The sequence below is a fragment of the Siniperca chuatsi genome, linkage group LG1, assembly GCF_020085105.1.
Source record: "Siniperca chuatsi isolate FFG_IHB_CAS linkage group LG1, ASM2008510v1, whole genome shotgun sequence".
NCBI lineage: Eukaryota > Metazoa > Chordata > Actinopteri > Centrarchiformes > Sinipercidae > Siniperca > Siniperca chuatsi.
The window spans coordinates 32,544,586-32,566,443 of NC_058042.1; the positions used below are offsets into that span (position 1 = coordinate 32,544,586).

The window sequence follows — 21,858 nt, forward strand, 5'->3', positions numbered from 1 at the left end:
GTGTGTGTGTGTGTGTGTGTGTGTGTGTGTGTGTGTTAGCTGTGTGTCATGGTTGAGGCGTTTATAGTGCAGGTTTGTGAGCTGGTAACAATTAGGTGTCAGGGAGCTAATGTAAGCATTTAGTTCACCACATACTGGTACTGAACCGGGTAGAGAGCTTGAAAGTAGCAGGCCTGACCTAAAATTTGCCACCTACTAAGCCAATCACAGACTCCCAAACCTCTAAAGAAACACAGGTGTGGAGGGTAAAAGTTTACTATAATGTTGATATGCATCAAGGTATTTGTTTACCCTATGATATTTAGAAAAACAAGTTATTCACTGTCTGCACTCTGTTACTACTACTTCTTTTCTTTTAGTTGGATCTTATGATCTTGAAGAATGTGGATTAGTATTTGTGGTGCAACGTTCCTCTATTTGATGCTCTGGAATAACATTGTACATACCGACATATGCTGAGGATGGATTCACTTTGTGGACTTGTTGCTTTGTTTGGAGTTTGTAATGGACTGAAAAATCCACTGATCTGTTTCAATGTGAAGCTCACATCAGAGTCACGTCAAGTTAATTTTTATTTAAACAGCCCAAAACCACAAATGTGGCCCCGGGTACAACACATGACAACCTCTATCCATAAACCCTCCATTCAAGACCTAAATATGACAACAACAAAAAAAAGAAAAGAAAAAAAAATCAATGTTAAGAAAATATAGATGATGTAAAGTAAAAAATAAAAAATAAAATAAGAAATAAAAATGTTAAAATTGAAGAAAATAGTTGATATGCCCTTACTGGCTTTTAAACAGTATGCATAACTGCATGTCCGTACTGAAAAACTTGGTGTCTATGTAATAACAGGCCTTTTCCACATCAGGCAGTTTGACTTCTCATAGTAGGAAAAGCACAGGTGTTACTAATAACGTTAATGATGGCTCTGTGCTATTCAGGTGTCCCAGTAAGTCATGACAGTGTGACAGTAAGCCAGCATGCACAACACCAGGACCCTGAAACTGAAACATCTCCAAGGAATTTTATCATCATTCATTTTATTACACCTGTGCTTTTCCTACTGTGGCATGTCAAAATGTCAGCAGTGAAAAGGGCCTATTGTATACTGTAGCATTCAAACCAAATACTTGTTTTCAAAATGTTCTTGTGTGTTTTGACATTTTGTTCACTGCTTTGGTAAAACTGCATCTGATTAACAGTTCTATTAATAAAGTTAGTGCCTGGCAACAAATTAAATAAATGAAAGGGCAGCGAGAGGGGGAACAAATTAGAAAGGACAGAGTGAAGCCGTAGGGTGGGAGAGACCAGGGGGATACATTGTGATGAAAGCATACACACCAAGTTGTGCGCCCAGTCACCCTTCAGACCAATAAAACTGACAGAAGATGAAGGTAAGCCAGCTTGTTCACGCAAACACATAAAACGCACACAAGTCAGAAGTAAAACAATTACAATTATAACAATAATATACACATAGTTATTTGTCAACCAAACAGTATGACCTGACAGTTTGATGTATTTTCACTTGAATTTTGAGTTAAGGAACTTAATTTAGTTTCATTAGCAGTTTGTTAACATGAACACTTTTAAAATAAAATGTAATATAGAATTAACATACAATAAAAAAATATAGTTCTATGAGAAACAGATTATTTTTCCCAGGAAAGACCTGAAACATGTTTAGAGCTGTAAATGGAAAATCTTTCACGAATTGGTTGTGATTTACTTTTTACTGAGTGTCATTTAGATATAGAAAACACAAATGTGGTCATTTATTATATGTAAATTACATTGAAAGCAAGAACAAAAGTAGATGGAGCAAACTGAGGAGAGGAATAGCAAAAGCAAGGGGGTAAGGAGGGAGGAAAGGAGGCACGAAGGAGGGCAGGGCCGATGTCCATCCTGCTCTCCTTCTCCCACCCACCCCCACCTGCACCTCCTCCCAGCAGCCCCTGCCATCCATCAGTGGGTGAGCAGAGAGGATCGGGGCCCAGAGTAATGAGCCGTAAGCCCCCTTACACGTGTTGACGCGCCGCTAAATAAGATCCATTTACCTAGGCTACCGCCACTGCGCCCCGCCAACGACTGGAGGAGAACGTGCCGCTTCCCCCCATCCCCCAACATACCTCTTGTCATACACCGTCGTGCATACTGGCTGTTTCTTTGTGTGAGCTTACTTCCGTTCCTCTCTGGTTAGTAATATCTGTAAATCTGCCTCTGTGTGTCTTTGAGAAAGAATATCTATGTGTTTGTGCTGTTTGTGTGCGAGTGTGTGCGCATTTATGTGTACCTGTGATTGTGTATATGTGTGCCTGTGGGCAGGGAGGATGGCGTGGTGATCCAGTTGCACAAGACAGACAGAAGCAATCGTTCTCCAGTTACAGAGTTTTTCTTGAGGGCATCACTGTCAAGTGTCGAGGCCATCAGGGAAGTCTCGCTTTAGACGATTACACTCAATCTGCTTTGTGTGTGTATGTGTGCCTGTCTATGTGTGTGTCATGGGAGGGGGACCATAATTTGACCTCCACTGCTCTAGATGGGCTACACTGAGGGTTAGTTATTTCCTTTATGAATGATTTTGTAGTTTTTTGTCTAGTTTTAGTTTTCTAAATTGTCCAAAAAAGTTGCTGCAGCTGCTCTTCAGTTTCAGCCAGGATTACAGCCAATTGAAACAGGAACTGAAGTCAAAAATAATAAGGGCCTGGTGAAGTAAAGTCATTAGCTGAAATCTAACACATCAAAGTATCTATCCCGTTAAAACTTTCAACCAAAAATAAATATGCAAGACAAAATTTCAAAAAAGAAGTCACAATCCAGACACAAACTCTCCACACTCAAAGAAGCATTTTCACAATCTCACTCACTTCAGAAGAAGCTATTTCCTCTTGGTTTGTCTGCCCATCCACTGTCTTACCACTTTCACAGTAGCCTAACTGACTAATGATGCATTTAGAGGTGACATTAAGGCCCGGGGGGTTTTACACTGGTAAAAGGTGCGTGTCATACTCAGCCCCTATGTGAAAACCACCCACTGTATGGGAGCAAACACTGCTTATACAGAGCATCCTCACATAACAAATGAGGAGAGTGGTGAGAGAAAGAAGGAAGGAAAATGTTTTGCAAATCACAGAAATAGGTCAAAAAAATGAAAAGTGAGACAAAGAGAAAGAGCCACAGGAAAAAGGAAAACAGGCAGAAAAAGGGAGCGAGCAAAGCTTTAGCAGCGCTGTTGGGGTGAAAGAGAATGCCACTAATAATGAGATGTCTATTTTACCCACCAGCTCTCTGTCTCTCTCGCTGCTACGCCTGTTTTCCTCTGGCCCCCATTATCAGTGCACTTGAACCCGGGGATAACAATGAGTTCACAGAGATTGAGAAGTGCCTAGGCCTTAATTGTATGTATTTAGTCACGCAAACAGAGGCAATGGCCTGAGAACGCCTAGTTAGCCAATGACATCATTTAGCCACACAGCCACTTTAACTCAATGGGGCTGCTGTGGCGTACAGCCACTTTACCCTATCACTCTCTATCGCTCTGTCTCTCTATCAGGCTTTCGCCATTGAAAGATTCCCTAAAATGCTGAAAAATTACTCTAAAATCTCTTCAATCACTAACTTCTTTTGTTGTGGTCTGTTTTTTTTTTCTTTTATAACAAGGTAATTTTATCTATGACATTTTTCCCACTTCCAAAAGCATTTGTTTTTGTTTAACTTTGGTCTTGTAGAAACTGAAGTTTATTCAGCTTCTGCACATTTAATCTATAATAAAATGTAAACTATTGTAAATACCTCACATCAAAAAAACGACTTGTGTCTCTGTCTGTCTTCCGCAAACATAGAAAATGAAAATGTAATGTTTTGAGGGTTGTTTTGAATCTAGGCTGGAACTAACAATTATTTCCATTATCAATTAATCTGGCGATTATCTCTCTGATTAATAGATGAATTGTTTAATCAGACTGTTTAAAACATGTCAGAAAGTAGTGAAAAATGCCTATCACAGTTTCCCAGAGCCCAGGCCGACACATTCAAGTTGCTTGTTTTGTCCAGCCAACAGTATTAAATGTATTTAACGTACAGTGATATAAAACTGAGAAAATCAGCAAATCCTCACATTTCAGAATGTGGAATGAGCAAATGTTTGGCATTTTTTCACAGATAAATAATCAAACAAATTTTTCGATTATCAAGACTGTTGATTAACTTTCTGTCGATCAACTAAACAATTTATCAACTAATAGTTTCAGCAGTTTTGAGTCAAAGCAGATTTTCTTCAGATTTGTAATATTTTATTTTGTTTTATTTGCTTGTGCTTGTGTGATTGGATTACTGTGTGTGTGTGTGTGTGTGTGTGTGTGTGTGTGTGTGTGTGTGTGTGTGTGTGTGTTTTTGTGTGTCTGTTTGTTTGCATGCATACTTTTGTCGATCAATGGTGGTTGCTGGCAGTCACAAAGATGATGATGGCACCGAGATGTTAGTGTGCCTCACTTGCTCGGCACAAAGAAGGGTATGTGTGTGGGTGTGTATGTGTGAGTGAGTGTGTGTGTGTGTGTGTGTGTGTGTGTGTGTGTGTGTGTGTGTGTGTGTGTGTGTGTGTGTGTGCATGTATGTGCAGAAAGGAGGGGTGCTTCTCAAGCAGGGATGTCAGCACTTGAAAAATCAATCACCATCTGGGCTCATTTCATACAAAGGACAGAGGGAGGGGAGGATAACTCACAAAAACACACATAGACACACACACACTTCTTGCATCTTTCATTTCATGCTGTACAGCAGCGAGGTGCCCCTCTTGTCTCCTGCCTTTCTGTTTTAAGTGAACACTTCACTCCTTGCCTGGATCCTGCTGGTATAAAAGCGCCCCTCTGCCCTGCACATCCACCTGGCCATTTCCAAATCGGAGGTTGTAGTGGTTGTAGTGAGCGGCAAGTGTACAATTGAGGAGGCCACGCCGGCCATGCTGGGGCCTATCTAAGCCGTTAGGCCTGTGCTATGTGAACACACTGTATCAGGGCTGGTGTGCAAGGTCACCCAAAGCAAACAGGGATAAGAGGAAAGAAAAGCAAAGATTCATCTGCTTGAGTTAGCACCTCAGGTCAATGGGTTTACCTCCTATTCACCACAGCACAGTCCTCATTTACAGATTCTGCTTTAACTCCCTTTCAAACCCTGTTTTCAACTCCACATAAGGCACTTTTATATGAGAAAAGTGAATGTTTTATGCAAACACATTTTTTTAAGCATACACAAAAAGCGTCAGAGGTTGAAAGCGTGTGTGTGCATGTGTGTGTGTGTGTATATGTGTGACATGATTTTTGCTGCGGTGCTGCCTCCTTTCAGTTGCACAGCTGTGTGAGAAATACCAGTGGCAGAGGCTGCTGAGGCAGCAAAAGCATTTAATACTTGACAAACAGTTATCTAAACCCATGTCCAATAGCTAGACACCACTGTAATGTGACCTACATACTAAGTGAATAAGAGTTTTTTTTGTATGTCGGTTGGGGTGTAGTGGGGGTACAGGGCACAGGGTGGGGGTTTAGGAGAGAATGTGAACAGAACTCATTCAAATGTCAGTAATAAAATGGCAAAGTATTCCTTTTCGCTTCCTTCGCTTACTCTTTTTCTTCTTCTAGAGCAAAAAGAGAAAGCACAATAATGTAACAGAACAAATTGTGCCCTCCTAGGCATTTAACTCTCCCTCCTTTGTTTATTTTTACCCTCTGGAAAGAGGACTTTCTCCCTTTTTTTGAGGAATGAATGAATGAAATGACAAGTGGAGGGAGGCGCCATGTGATTTTTTTTTCATGAAGATACAAGAGGTTAAAGCATCTATCTCAGGGATGTAGCAGAAGGTAAAGTCACCAAAACTCTGTTTTCACTTACTGTCTACTTCCTGTTCCATATCAGTCTCCTTCCAATTTTCATTATAAATAGTTTTAAGGTGATCTATATTAATGGTATATGAGGATAAGATCTTTTTTTAGAAAAAGAAAAAAATAAATGCCATCTTTTCTAACACTAATGTCATTTATGTTTTCATCACGCATATCTACCTTACCATTTAACACTTTATGGCTGTATGGCTTGAGTTTTTTTACTATTTTTGGTGCCAAACCTTGAGAAGGGCACTGTTTCGGATAGCTGCAGAGCAAAGAATTAAAAGCCCATTATGCATAATTTGAGGCAGAAACGGACGGATTCATTACAGAACAATTTTGATAGGTTTGGTCCCAGTCTCAGCCTAAAAATTGATGAATGAATAAATGCATGCATGCACGCACACACACACACACACACACACACACACACACACACACACACACACACACTCTTTCAAGTACACAGTCTATCTGCCTGGCCACATCAACAGAGCAGGTGTCCTTAGTAATGCACCATCGCGCACTTGGATCTCTGCATCTCAGAATAGAGGGGAAAGGAGGGAGGAGGGAAAAGCAGAGAAAGAAATAAATGACAGTTAGAGAAAGGACAAAGAAAGGGAACAAGTGTCAGTGGTGGTGTGTTTATGTGTGTTTGCTAGCTGCTGGAATTTGACATTATGAGGATCTGTCACCAAACTGGAGGTAACCCAAACTATGTGCAATCTGTCTGCCTCCGACACTACGCACCACAGAAACTTGTTTGAATGCACCTCATTTCTTTGCTCGATAAAACGCAGACTCCTACACTCGTTATTTTGGGGATGATCAAAATCATCGAGATGATGTATTTTTGGTATCCATATGAGAAATATTTATCAGGAAGACAGGCCACAAGCCTGGCTGAGGAGAAACTAAGCAGAAAGATATGTACTTAGCAAAGACCATGTCTTTGCTCCCTGCTGAGTCTCAGCTACATGGCACATAAATAACCATTATGAATCACGCTGTTTGGTCTCACCCTGCCTTTTCTCAAACAAGGTCCAGTTTCCATTTAGCCACAATTGTGATGAGCAAGCCTCCTGCAACGGCGCACCATTTTAAAAAAAGAACTAAAAATGAAACAAGTTGTGTGCTTATCTAGTACTTTAATTTGCTAAAATGTACAAAAATTTAGTAACTTTATTGGACGATCACATTTTCAGCTGCTTGGTGTTTATATTTCAACTCGTCTGCCTAATTGGCTCGCATCCAGTCTAAACCTACACGCGGCCAGAGGGCGAACCGGCAACAAAACAGCTCAGATGAAAAGACAAACTGCTGCTCAAATAAGACCATTAGTTTGCACAAAAGAAGAAGTCTGAGAGGTTACCCATCTATTATCATAAAGAATAAGACTCTGACATGACATTTCATTGTAAAAGTTTGCCTAGGTCAAATGTGATAAAATGACGTTGGAAAAATCCAATATGCCAATTAAGAATGCGCAATCGTACCATTAGCAGTGTCACAGATGCATGTCTGTAAAAGCTCGTTGTCTTTGGCATCAGTTCAGAGGCAATTTCTTGGGTGGTTCACTCACATCAGCTTCTGAGGCCTAAGAGATTACCCTACACAAACTTTATCCTGTGGCAAATCTATCCTTAGACCATGCATTTTTAAACCTTGTAGCAGAAATCAAGCCTCCATTCAGGGAATCTCCTTTGTAGAACTTAAATACATCCCAATGTGTCCATCAACAAAGGCCTCTACTCTTCCTCCTCGCTCTCTGTGACACTTTAAGTTTAGGATTGTTCAACAGGCCTGTGGGTGGGTTTTTCATTCTTTCCCATTCTTCCTTTATTTTGCTCCTTCTTTAGAGCATTAGGGCAACGAGCCATTGAACTACAACCGCTACTATAAAAATTCATCAGGATTAAAATGACCTCACACGCAAAATTAAAGTTCCCCAATGTACACAATAAGGGCCTGTATCTTTTTTAAGACATTCTCAGCTTCCTTGGGAACAGGATTGTTTCTTGACAAAGTGGTCTGTACTCAACAATGAGCACCTTTCAGACACACACAGGGACTGCCTTTAGAGCTGTGGAGAGAGACGGATTTCACATATCAATCAAAAGAGGGAGGGGGGAGAAAAAGGGCCCTCGTCTGGCGAGAGTGGTCCTTCAGGAACCATGAACAGATTCGAATGAAGTATATGCTTTTCTCTCTTACCGCCACTATTCATAATAACAGAGGACACAGGAGTAGTGGAGAGGGAGGGGAGTCCTCTTAACACCTTTTTTTTTAGACTTGTCTTCCCTTATATGGGCACTGAAGCATGGTTCCTCAGCCTGGCCCTGAAATAATAAGACTGTAGTGGATGGCCAGATTGTACAACATTGAAAAAAAGTTGCTTTGTAAAGAGGCCAAGAGGGCCCACAGTATTCAGTCTGTGTGCAAGCTTTCATGTTCTTCAGTTTGTACATGCAAGGGCTTGTATGTATGCCTGTCTGTGTGTGTGTGTGTGTGTGTGTGTGGGGGGGTCCATTCCATTACACCTGCGCGATGGCATAATGAGCCCATGAGTGTGTGCACTGGGCCACAGCCACCCACTGCGCCAGTCATGCACACCACTGCCGCTAATCATGTTGAAAATGAATAAGGTGTCAGAGTAGGTAATTCACAGCTGTATTAAAGAAGCTCAGCCCAGATATAAGGTGCATAAAACAAATTAAATTATATATAATATTCTCTTATAGAATATTTTTGACAGCTGTATTAATGGGTGCACCTCAAAGGTCTTCTTATTAGGTCACTGGGTGCATGTTTCCTCTTCTACACTTTTTGAGCGTGGGGTATTCAGATCATCTCCAACTCCTAGCTCAGAGAGAATACAGAGAGTAGAGTGGAAGAGAATTAGCTCTACGGAGTCAGTTAAGCATTCGAGTTGCATGAGAATTGTGGCGTGATACATTTTCACGACATAACAGATCAGATCAGATATCAAAATATAAAAATATCATATTTAGGAGGCTATTCCACACCTTTTCAAATAAATATTTCTATCGCTATCTATGTTCTATGGCTATCTCTCTCTATGTATTCAAACAATATACATGTAGAAATATCCAGAGTAGAAATAAAGAGCTCTAAATAAATAAAGATCTGAAGTCGATTTAGTCTATAAGTTGCATCATCAAGACACAACAGAAAACAGACAGAGATATTATACTATAAATATACAACAATCAGGGGGCTATTCTGCTCATGTTTTCTAAAATATTGCTCAAACATTATTTTGTATGTCTCTAAAGCCAGTTCATCAAAGCTTTTGTATTTCACGGCTATACATGTATTTATACAAGTGTGGAAAAACAAGATTCTTCCAGATGATCATTTTAATACTAGGGGGTGAAATTACGCCAATTTCTCTTTGATGGAGTACTAACATGCATCTACACGTGAGGGGAAACTTGGGAGATTACCCCACACTTGTTCATTGCCTCGTGAATTACATCATTTCTCCCTGCTTAGACCTCAGTCTGACATTAAAGTAGATCTCAGTGTAATTGGGAAAAAAAGTATTAGTATTCAATGCATGTATGTGTGGCACATGTGTGCTATTTTTAAATAGGGATGCTGTGAAAGTGTGGAATTGGGGACAAGGCAGCCTTGCACCGGGCCGTGACACAGACTTATGTTAAACCTAATTAGATCAAGATAATAGCTTTAGGGCCCCAGTGATCAATGCTAGAGGTCTGTGGAGATGAACTTTCCTTAAGTTTCATGCTGCAAGCTGGTTGTACTCAATTTTTTTTCATGTGCGCGCACATACACACACACACACACACACACACACACAACCACAGAGTGGTTTCAAGGCACTGTGTTATTTGATAGCATTATCTTAAATATATGTCTGCATATCTTCTGTCTTTTTCAATGGTTTGCCATTCTAGTGTTGGTAGTGAATAAGCTTAGATCGATATATATGGTCAATGTTGGACTAATTAATATTTTAAATAGCCTATATCAGTGCTACATCCACCACCAATATGATGGATATGATTCAAAATTCCATTGCTTAATATTGGAAATTCATAAAGCCTGCTTGACATTGCCTGAGTCCTCCAAGCCTCTCCCATAATGCAATGCACCCACAGTGTCATCACAAAAAGATACTTGCTGATTGCGAGCTGCTTTCCGTCAACAACCTTATGGTGGAGTCTAGTTTACAACTTACAAACTCCTCAGATCACTCTCGCTGAAGAAAAAGAGGATTCATTTTGCATCCATTACTATCTAATGTAATTTGTGTAATGTAATATTTCAACACATCTGTGTCTGCTGACATGCTAGCTAGCTAGCTCATGATTAGTCTTGATACTGGATGCTTTGGGAATCCCCGCATGTACTGGTTGTGGTTGTACCAGTTACTGACTCTCAAAGCTTCCTCCTTCTGCCCACTTCTCTCTGCCCCAACTCAGCAAGAGGTGCAGAGGAGCACATTCAGGAGACAAAACTATAAAAAATAAAGATGCTGGCTGACCAACCAACAGTAGCCAATGTTTGCTTGTATTATGTTTGTGTTTTGCACACTGTAATTAACTTTGGACAAGCTCCGGTTTGGAACCAACATTCTTGGCTTTTCGAAAACTCACCCACCCATTTAATTCCACAACTGTCAGCTGGCTTGTATGCACTCACTGAAGCCATGAATATTTGTGTCTGGTCAAGACACACAAGAAACATTGTCTTTGAATGCATAAAGAAGTACTTTACCCTTGGGTCAGGTTTGGACTTTAGATGGCCAATAGATGGGTGGATGAACAAAGTGGCAAGAAATTGGCTGATAATGCTAATATATAATTATCATTATTAGCTAATAATACTACTACTACTACTACTACTACTAATAATAATAATAATAATAATAATGATGATGATGATAATAGTCTATATTGGCCTTCACAAACGCATTTTAATTTAACTCTAGTGCACATGTTACATAATTCTGAAGATGATCATGTATTTTTGAAAAAAAATGTGTTGATGCAGTACTTTTGTGTAGAGAGGGGTGTTTTGTTGCCATTGCTAAGCCCTTTGCTCTCCACCACTCAGTCCTGATCTCCCATAACATAAAGGATTTCATAAACACTACTATTTGCCAGAGATCTGCTTGATTCATAATCTATTAGTGCTGGGTCAGTTTGTCTTTTCAGTGGCAGTACCCGGCCTGTTCCAGTTTGACATGCTAGCCTGCCTGCTGCCTAGTAGTGAGTGGTATTGACGAGTGGTATTCAAAAAAGCTGTTATAGTTGTTTGAATTTGATTGATACCGTTTTGTTTGTTTTTTTGAAAATATGGAAATAGCACGTAAATGTATTTATTGTTTGTTCTATAATGCTGTAGTTGTGGTCATTGAGGAACTCATCATATTGGAAGTGGACAACACAGACTGAATAATTTACTAAATGCCCAATCTCAGCCACAGATGTATCTGTCTATCGATAAAACAAGCTGTAGACAAAGGTGTACGGGGTGATATAGCGACCCCCCGAAACCTTCTAACGAATAAAGGTTTAACATCATTTAAGATACAATCTCCCTGAAAGAAGAAGGCATCCCTCTGCTTGGTGTTGAATGGTGAGGTGTTAAGCATTCCATGGCGACATCTATCTCTTGCCACCACCTTGAGGGCATCTTTTAAGCAGAGGAATTTAGCCATTATGTGGCATTAACCTCATTAGAAAACACTCTTTAGCTGCTCCAAGATAAAATTGATTTACAGATGCCATTTCCACCACTGCTCTCGATCAATGGTTAAACTATCCCTTTTATGGCCCTGTGCACACTCTCTGCTCTTTTCTCCAGTTTTCTTTAACTGCTCTTTAATTTCATTCCCCTCCTCCACTCCTTGTGCCAGGTATGTAGTCACAGAGTGGAAGAGGGTTTGTCTCTATTCACCCATGGTCAAATATGGGATGACTACATTTTTTTGAGAGCAACACTGGCAAATTCCTTGAACCAATTAAACACAAAGTTGATGTCTTAGTCCTTTCTAGATATGAGTTTCATCACAGTCAGCTAAATTTGCATAGGTGGTCTTAATTGAGGTTATATCATAACAAAATGTGTTAAGATATAACCTCAATGTCTTTTTCTTTCCACTCTTACCACATTTGTTGTAGTTATTCACAATTTAGGTATGGGCCTAAGCAGCTGCAGATGCATGATGCCATGTTTAGAAAACAGACTTTAGGGGGGGTTCATGGTTATTATGTCCTGGATCTTGTAGGAATATGTGAGTTAGATTGGTGTCAAGTTGTGATTGTCATTATGGAAAAGTTATGCTTTAAGTGAAGCTTAAAAAGTGGCCGGGATAGGTAGTTGAATGCAACATGATTCTTGGAATTTGGCCCACCAGTTACCTGTTAAACATAGACACCTGAAGTCCCTGGAAGATCATTGCTCAGTGCTTCATACTTCTCATAAATCATGTATGTTGCTACTAGGATGATCTCATAAAAGAGGAAAAACAGAATTTAGCAACTAACATAAAATCCACAGTCCATGTCTATGCAAAATCTGCTGAAGAATATTGAGAGATACAGTTGAAAGCTTCAGAAAAGGCTAGTAAGTGGACTTTGTCACAAAACAGTGAGAAGTTTAAAGTGACTAATCAAGGGAGTTTTTTGTAGAAGCTTGAAGACTTTGCATGCAGCGTATGCCACAAAGCAGGGACCACGTTGCCTGTTTCCATGTGAAGTTGATGGGTAAGACTGTGTACAGCTAAGCCAAGCAGAAAATCAACAATCCATGTCTGTGTGGCCAAATGTGAGTATATGCCCGCCCATCTCTGACAGCTCAGGTTTATGTGGACGTTTAAGCAAAACCCGCAACACTGTATTTCTTTGACAAATCAATACGACCACCATTTCATCTCTTCTTCCTTCTCTCCCTCCCTCCTTCTTGTGCTCGCCCCATTCTCATCCCCCTTGTCTGGGAGAATTGATCCGCATGGATGGAATGATATCAACCAACGGATAGAGTGATACGCCCGCTCCCTCCTTCCTACCCTCCTTTCACTGCACTTTTGACACGTAAATAAAATATGTGGCCTTTTTGTTTCGATTCCCCACTGCGTTAGTTTTGAGAAAGGAATATGGTGCACGAGGCTCACATGGAGCTGTTGGTAGACAAGAGGGAGCTGAGAGTCGGCTGGTTGCCATCACTCACTGTTCACAGGCGCCCTACAAAATCCCCTGAACTTTCCGACATACGCATTTGTTAGAGTGACAGAGTCAAATTCCAAAGAATGGCATTAGAAAATAATGTGAGTGCTAAATTATTCAGGCATTTTTTTTGCCATAATGCTTCACTTTACAACCACACATGGCTGCACACACTAACACAGACACACATATATACAGTATATCCTCCCACTCTCATCTGAATTATGGCAGATCCATTTAGTGTCAGCGTCCAAATTTGGCAAAGGAAAGGATGAGAGAAGGTGCTGTGAGAGGAGAAGAGTTCACTAACTCTGTCATGCTACTGCATTAAGATGCCAAACCAGCATCGCAGTCAATCCCCACTTTAATATCCACAGAAATAAATCACTACCATGGCTACATGTATTAGGCCCTGCTATTAACAGATAAATGCAACATGTTCATCCACACCTTGGCTAGATATTCCTGATATGATGGCAAAGGCATTTCCACAGCTGGACAAGAAATAGCTGCTAGGTGAACTAACCTCGCGTCCTCGGAGCATGCCAGAGCATCAGGCCTGGGTCACACAGGCCTGCAGGGTTTCCACTTCAGTCTGTCAGACAGACAACGCTGAAGAGGTTTCTAAGACCCTAACTTCTCCGCATACCTTCCTAGGCTTCAGTTGCACATTTTGCACTCCCCTTCCTGCATCTGACGCCCTCAAACATAGGTCAAGTCACACACACGCATACCTATATTACACAACCTAGACCACGCTCAGTGCACAGCTTCTGGTCTGGACACTGGAGAGAAGAATGACAAAAGAGATAAGAGCCAACCAGCTTGAACTTAAAGATAGACAGAGTAACCCTACTACAGCGGATAACTGATGGGATTAAATAGGAATTATCTGTTGATATGCCCATGCAGGCCCTCTGTACATCCACATACAACGGTTGTCCCAGCCAACTGCTGTGTGTGTGTGCGCATGTGTGTGCCCATGAATGTGTGCGTATGTGTGTGTCATTAGCATGATCATCCTCATCATCATAGTGATCGTCATCATCACCCCACACAGATTGCATCATAGTGTGGATAAATGTAACCTGCTCCACAGGCACAGTTTGCCTCCTCGCCCCGTGTTTTAACTTTCTTTTCTCCCTTATTCTTCCATCCTTCTTTCCTTTCTCCTTCACTTGAGTTTCACCCATTCATGCAAGACTACTGTCACTAACAAATACCTGAACCCCCCCAGTCCCTCTTTTACTTCCTCTTCCCTGAAAACCCTGAGTCACCTCAGACAGTGGGTGGAGGTAGTTTCTTAGACAGCGTGACAGTGTGCTTAGCCCTGTTAAGCCAGCCTCAGCTTCAGCTCTGCTTCTACTCTGCACTGATCAGGGGGCCCTGGGAGAGACAGACAGACAGAGACAGTGAGAGAGAGGGGGAGAGAGAGAGAAGATAAGGAAAGTGCTGAGTTCACTGCCTCCACTGCTCCCCTTCCCTCCCTCCCCTTCACTCTCTGCTTCGAGCATCCCCTCCTCAGGAAGGGGTTTCCCCCCCTGGAAAGAGGAGGGGAAGGTGAATCGACTGCTGCACTGCTGACTGCTCTGCAATAACCTCTGAATACCACCAGCTCACTGTTCATTCTCCTCCTCCACCTGTTCATCCACCGGCTTTTCTTCATGCACTAAAAACCATTTTTTATTCATACTCTATATGTGTCCCCAATAACAATATGCTACTAAAAAAGGATAAGTCTATTGATATTTGTCTTATTATCATCATATCCCCTGAAAAAAAAAAAAAAAAAACTAGCAATCCTTGTTAAAGTGTTAATCCTTCTCTCACATATTTCTGACTTCCCTACTCTTTCTGTGGCACAACTCAGGGTGTAAATCTTAAAAGAACAGGTCACAAATATATATAATTTCAAATATATAGTTTATAAAAAGGCTAAATAATTTATGAAAACAGCTGGGACCTGTAGTTTTTAGCAAAACTCACTCAAACAGGAGTAAATTGTGCATTTGTATTACTGGGGACTTTTTCTGTTGCGGATTAACATGCACTGTATTTCCGGCAGCAAGACAATGTATGTGGGATTGAGTCAAAATAAACTGCAGTGCCCATTATCATGTTAATGAATGAACGTGTCACCCAGTGTAATGGTATGGCTCATGGATGTGATTTTGGACAACAATGGAGCTCTCTGGCACGGAAGCATCATATACTAAATAGCACACAATCTTCTTGTTAGAAGGATCAATCCATTGTTGTTTTTTGTCTTTTTGTGGATTTGTCGACAGTAAGAAAAATCTGAAATATTACCAGACTTATCCTTTAAAAGTTCATTATAAGCATTCATAATATGCAATTCTGTTCAGCAATACTAAGCAGGGCAACCTGTGCTTGAAGGACTGCAGTGGCACCCCTTGATATCAGGAAGATGGGTATTGATGTTCTATTGATGTTTTGTTTTATTTTTGACTTCACTTGCATGATGTGGTAGCAATATGGTTGAATCAATATGACAATATAGAGGAATATTTCTGATACTGATACTGAAAAAACACAAACAAAATTATCAAATTGATATCCAGACAAATAACAATCTGACAAAACTCTTCACACATACAAATAAAAAGCTGCAGTAACTTATACATAACATACTAATTAATTTATTTATAATGATTCATTTGGACAATTTTAATAACATAATACAATATGATCATATCATCATGATTTCACTGAATGTTGATCGGTAATATCATACCATTGTCCAGCCCTACATGTTATATCAAATGTTACAAATACATAATTAGTTATTGCAATAATTCTCACTAGTCATATATGGTAAATGAGCTTATTTTTTTAGTCAAGTTGACTTTTTTTTTGTCAAAAATCACAAATCACAAATTTGCCTGAAAGGGCTATCCAATCAGTACAGCACACAACGCCCTCTATCCATAAGGCTGAAACCATAAAATACAAAAGATGTCGTATGTACAGAATAGACAGAAATAACAATGGTAAAATTAAAGCTGCAAGCAGCGATGAACGGGCCCTCCCACCTTCCCACACATAGGGGTGTGCCGCAGCTGTAGTGTCGTTATCTGAGGTCGGCCGACCCAGCTCTGAATTTTCATTTGTTTTTGACACTGCACAAAGGAGTTAAACATAATTTCCTGTGCCTATATAAGGCGTAGAGAACACCCACTAATTATAAGTTATGTTCCAGTTCAAGATCAAGTGTGGAGCACACAATGAAAATTTCATGTAAATCAAATGATGATTGTCACACAAGGCGTACTTCCTGTTGCCAGTAGGTGGCGCAATGACTATGACTCCTTATTGGCATGTAGATGTCCTCCGGCAGGGACTCTTATCACATGTGAAAGCTGGGGCAGATTGGACAATGTACAGACAAGTTACAACAACTTCCTGTTTCACAGCGAATAATGAGCCATCATGGCAATGGCGTTTGATGACAACTCACAAGCTTCACTATTTAGCATCATCAAGCTCTTTAGACTGACCACATAAGAGGTAGATCTGGTTAACCTGCTGGGAGTCATTTTTAAGAATATAGGGCCTGTAACTTCCTGTTGCCACTAGGTGGCGCTATGACTATGATTCAATACTGGCCTGTAGATGTCTTCAGGCCAGGACTCCTATCAAACACGTCAAGTTTGGGGCAGATTTGACCATGTACACTCAAGTTACAACAACTTCCTGTTTCATGGTAAAACATGGAAATTCAACACCACGCCTCGGACAGGCCCTTCAACGAAAACTCAAACTTTGAACAAATTTTTACCACGAACGTCTTTAGATTGCACTGCCCAAATTTGAAGTCAATCTGATAAATTCTCTTGGAGGAGTTTGTTAAAGTACAGCACCTGGAAATCGACCAAATAAATGACCAATAAATTCAAAATGGCTGACTTACTGTTGGGTTTATGGGTCCAAGAGGTTTTTATTTTTTTATGTACATTTTTGCCACTTCTGACATGTGTGCAAAGTTTCGTGAGTTTTTGAGCACCTTTAGCTCCTGAAAAATTTCAAGGAAGAATAATAATTCCTTCATTTTCAATAGGGTCCTCGCATCGGGTCCTCGCAGTGGTCACTGCTCATGCCCTAATAACACTATGGAGAAACAGTATTGCAGTATTTTTAGACTGCACCCACCAGCATCCACACATTAAAATCCAGTCAGTACTGGTGGTCTTGACTGATAAATTCTGCGGTAGGTTCAGGCTTAAGTAATGATAATAATTTTTAAATTAAAAAATGCATTATGTACTCTATGTTAATTAAGAATAGACATAATGTTAATAAGAATGTTAAGTGCTAACAAATTCTTCTGCCAGGAAAGCCTTTAAAGCAAACTTGCACTCCACTCACAACAAGTTGTTTTAAACATCTGGACTCCCCCTACATGTTAAGGCATTAAAGAAAAGAAGGAAAAAAATACAGCTCCTGCTTAGATCTGCAGTTACATATTTCATGCAATAGATATCCAGGTCATTAAGCAACATTCTGACACCTCTGTTATTTACTACCCCAACCGGTTTCCCACCTCGTTTAATCAGACTTTACTAAAACCTGCTGACTCAGAGAGAAACCTCCTTTCTCTCTGCTCTGTTTATGTTTATCTCTTCAGCTCCATTCTGCTCTCTGCCTTTCTCTCTTTCTCTCTGCTTACTTACTCATATTTTCCAAAACGTCTATTTCACATGTGTCTGGGGTTCGTAGGGGCTGAGCCACAGAAAAATCACGAAAGAACAAATAAAGTGGAGTAAAGAAGAGGGTTTTCTTCGAGCATGAAAGCCTACAATTATCAAAGGCAGAGAAGGTCTCAGCTATGTGTTGTAACAACCATATGCTGAGTGTAACTTTGCATTATCGCAGCGGTCAGGTGATAAACGTGCAACTTTGTGATTTTGACGTGTTTTACCAAAGGAACAATCACAATCCTGCATCTCCACTTCCATCAGAGGATGATACTTAAAACATCCAAAGTGGATCGCGCTGTTTTTGCCTTAGAAGTGGTTTACCTTCGATTTTTTCTGCTGGGAAGGGATCACTTGAGACATGAGGGGGAGGGGCATTGAAGGGAATAAGATGTGGCTCAATACAAGTTATGTTTAATGGAAGGATCCTGGATGGAGGGATTCAAGAGAAAAAAAACCTGGATAGACGGAGGAAAAAAAAACATAGATGTAAAGTGTTGACAGCTGTGTTTGGTGCGGTCAGACTCTGGGGTCAGGTACCGATGAACACACACACAAACAAATGTTCGCACGGGCACACATATATTAGCTGTCCCTTGCTAAATGGAAGCTGGATGTAATATTGTTCTTCTCACGACGGCCATCTGATGTCAATTTCACGCAGCAGCGGGACCCTAAACCCTGGTAACGAGCAAAACCAACATACATACAAAAGGTGTACCAAAGCTACGCAGTCATGTGAACTCTTTTTCTCTCTTCCCCCATGTCTACCCCTCCCTTCTCAAACACACACACACACACACACACACACACACACACTGGGATAAGTCATGAGGAAATGGATGCCCATGTTTTGTGGGACCACCTGTTCATCCTGGATACAAGTCTAAGAACCCAGTAAGGGTTAACCCTCTTTGTGGGAGGGAGCCAGGATTGTGTGTGTGTGTGTGTGTGTGTGTGTGTGTGTGTGTGTGCGTGTGTGCGCGCGTGCGTGCACGCACATGTGTGTGTGTGTGTGTGTGTGTGAGCGTTGGCACCGCCCCGTCTGAAACGTGCCCCATGAGTGGCAGACTGGCTCAGGCTGTCCAGCTGGGAGGGAACAGAGCCCACTGCTGGACCACCTCCCCGGTAACACACACACACACACACACACACACACTCATAATCCTATGCACATTCCATGGGGAGCATCTTTCCTCTCCATTACCCATTCCAAACTACCTGCTATAAAAGAAACAAATGAAAGAAAGACAAAAGAAAAAAATTATTTTTTGTGGTCAGGGGTTTGGACAGTATAGTTGTCTTCAAAATCAGTAATTATGGACAACATTAACAGCTATTTTCATGACTAAATCAGATAGTCTGTAAATATTACCAATTAAATGTATGTATTTTTCATTGAAATAACTTTTTCAATTAAAAGAAAAACAATGTGAAAATGAACACAACATGGTACACTATCAGTGTGAGGACAACACACTCTGCGGACACACTTCCACACACAAATGCTTCCACACAAACCACTTTCATGGCACCTCTCATCATTCTCATAAGTGTCTGAAAATAGAGGAAGGGCCATCACTTCCAACCCCACCCCAAAACAAATAATCACCTCCTGGGAGGCAACGAGATGGAGGGAAAAAAAACAGCAATCTTGTCTTTCAAACGAAAGGGGGGAAAATATTTTAAGGGGCAATGAATTTCGTGGAGCTGAATAGGATGTTGGTACATGTTTTACTAAAGGAAATATAATGGCAGACTATTATTAGATCACATTAATCATGAGTGTGCCAAAGGCAGTGACAGCCACGCTGAAAAGGATTGAAAACGCTGGTAATGGATATAAATTACCCATTGTGTGATAAAAGGATTTTTTCTTCACTAAGAAGGTAAAAAGGAATAAAAACACTGAGAGAGCCACTAAACGCTGTGTGTACATATTTGCATGTGTATGTATGTGTGAGTGTCCTGCCGCCTGTGTGTGTAATATGTAATAATACAGGGTTATCAGTGCAGGATTAAAATTTTAAGGGAATCAGATAGTGACAGTGAGGCCTTGCATTGAAGGCGCCGGCGACAGAAAAGAGGGAAGGATTAAAAACAGATTAAATTGGTTTGTAGTGACGGAGATGAAAGGAAGGAGGAAGAGAGGGGGGAAGGAGACTGTGTTTTGACAGAGGTCTGTCGGGCTTTTGGAACAGTGATAATGAGTCACATCTCCCATGCACTGTTATTTATCGCCGACTTGGCTCACAAACAAAAGATCAATAATTTTGAGCAAATCTAATGTTGTCCTCTCCACTAATGCGCTCGTCCATCACATCTGCCATCTCCACCAAGGAGATGGACTGATTCCCTGTTTATTTGGAGATCAAATGCAATTATATCACATGGCTCTAATAACAGAGGAAACCCCCCCAAGTGAAAATGTGCTGCGCTTTGGATCATGCCCATGCATATGTATATATAGATATACAGACGTGCACAAAGGTGTCACGTATGTGTAAATGGTAATATATGTGTTGAATGGGCAATGAGTTGCCGCGTCATTTTTCTGCATCAATCTTCATTTCTTCCTCAGACCTTGCCTTTGAAATATGAAGTGTGTCAACGGCCCGTCCCCCCGCAACACAGGAGGCACACAAACATCCGTCAAAGCAACACACCCGATGTTCACCAGTTAGCCCTGCAGCACAGACAGATGAGAAGACAGCAGATCCTTCACTGACAACTAGCCCTGGGTGAGACACTTTCCAGCCACCTGAACTCAATCAGGCCCCAGTGGAGGCAGCATTTGGGTATTTCATTTCATCTCCGTCCCCTTATTTACTCAAGGTACGTTTGAGTTATCTCGCACGCAGGAACGCAAATCGCATTTGGATTCTAACGTCACTTTAGTTATGGTTATCTACATAGCAGCTGCTTGTTTTGGTTCTTTTCAACTTGAGTGTAGCTCAGAGCAGACACTAATATAAGGACCATCAGAGGTTCAATCCACTGTATCCATGGTGTACATGATATGCACCCACTATCTAAGGTGTCTAATATCTCTGTTGGCTATGTATACAAATCATTTGGGACCTTTTCTACTGTCCTTGGCACACCAAAATCAAGCACACCCCAGCACTATGACAGTAAAGCCAGTGGCAGGTGTAAGGCACTAAGCTCCTTCCCCTTCTCCCTGGGTGAGGTGTGAGGAGCAAAACAATGACAGACAAAGGTCACCTGGCCCACAACGACCCACCCGCTGAGGTGTTGACCTGCTGAACGCACCCCTGAGGCAAGAGGAAGAAAGAAAGGAAGGAAAAGATAGAAAGAGTCCGCAAGCAAGCAAAGACTTATAGAAAAACCGAAGTAGCAACCAAGAAAATGACCAACCAAAATAAGCAGAAAATTTGTCTGAGTATGACGTTATGGGTGATCAGAAAGTCATATTAGCTTTCAAACCTCTTTCAAAGTGACATCAGGAAGGTTTTTCCATTGATACCCAATTGCTCCAAGCAATGCAAAAGGGCTGCAAGTAATGATTTACATCTTCATTCATTTATCGTACGTGTATTGATATCATATCCGATTCATCTGTCAATAATGTTTTCAAATAGTCAATTAACTGTTTAATCCGTACAACTTCAGAAAATAGTAAAATGTGCAAATTGAAATTTCCCAGAACTCAAGGTGATAATAATAGATTTTTATTATTTTTAATTGATTTTACTTTTGTTGTTGTTATGTTTTTAAATGTTCTAATGCATTTAGTTACCTTTTGCAACCACTTTGAATGCCTCTGTGTCTGAAAGGTGCTATACAAATAAACTTCCCTTGCGTTCAAATTGCTAGCTTTGTCCAACCAACAATCCAAAGACATTCAATTTAAAATGATAAAGAGGAAACACTTTTCATTTTTTCTTGATGAATGACTTTAACAATTTATCAATTATCTCTGTTGGTAGACTATTCAGTCAATCCTTTCAACACTACAATGCACACAGCAACTGTCGGTGATGGTCCAATGTTTGGGGTATCTTGCATTTACTAAATTTTTCA

The 21,858-nt window shown here is 40.7% G+C and overlaps 1 protein-coding gene across 12 annotated transcripts in view; it reads right to left on the reverse strand.

The window, feature by feature from the left end:
* The window catches only part of znf536 (zinc finger protein 536), a 226,008-nt gene that overhangs the window by 164,442 nt on the left and 39,708 nt on the right, over positions 1-21,858 (reverse strand). For 2 of the 12 annotated variants that reach the window (XM_044192950.1, XM_044192956.1), the window contains exon 3: positions 14,377-14,485. The exons of the other annotated variants lie outside the window; for them this stretch is intronic. The gene's annotated coding sequence lies outside the window, so the exon portion shown is untranslated. The remainder of the gene's footprint in view (positions 1-14,376; positions 14,486-21,858) is intronic. 12 annotated transcript variants of the gene reach the window in all.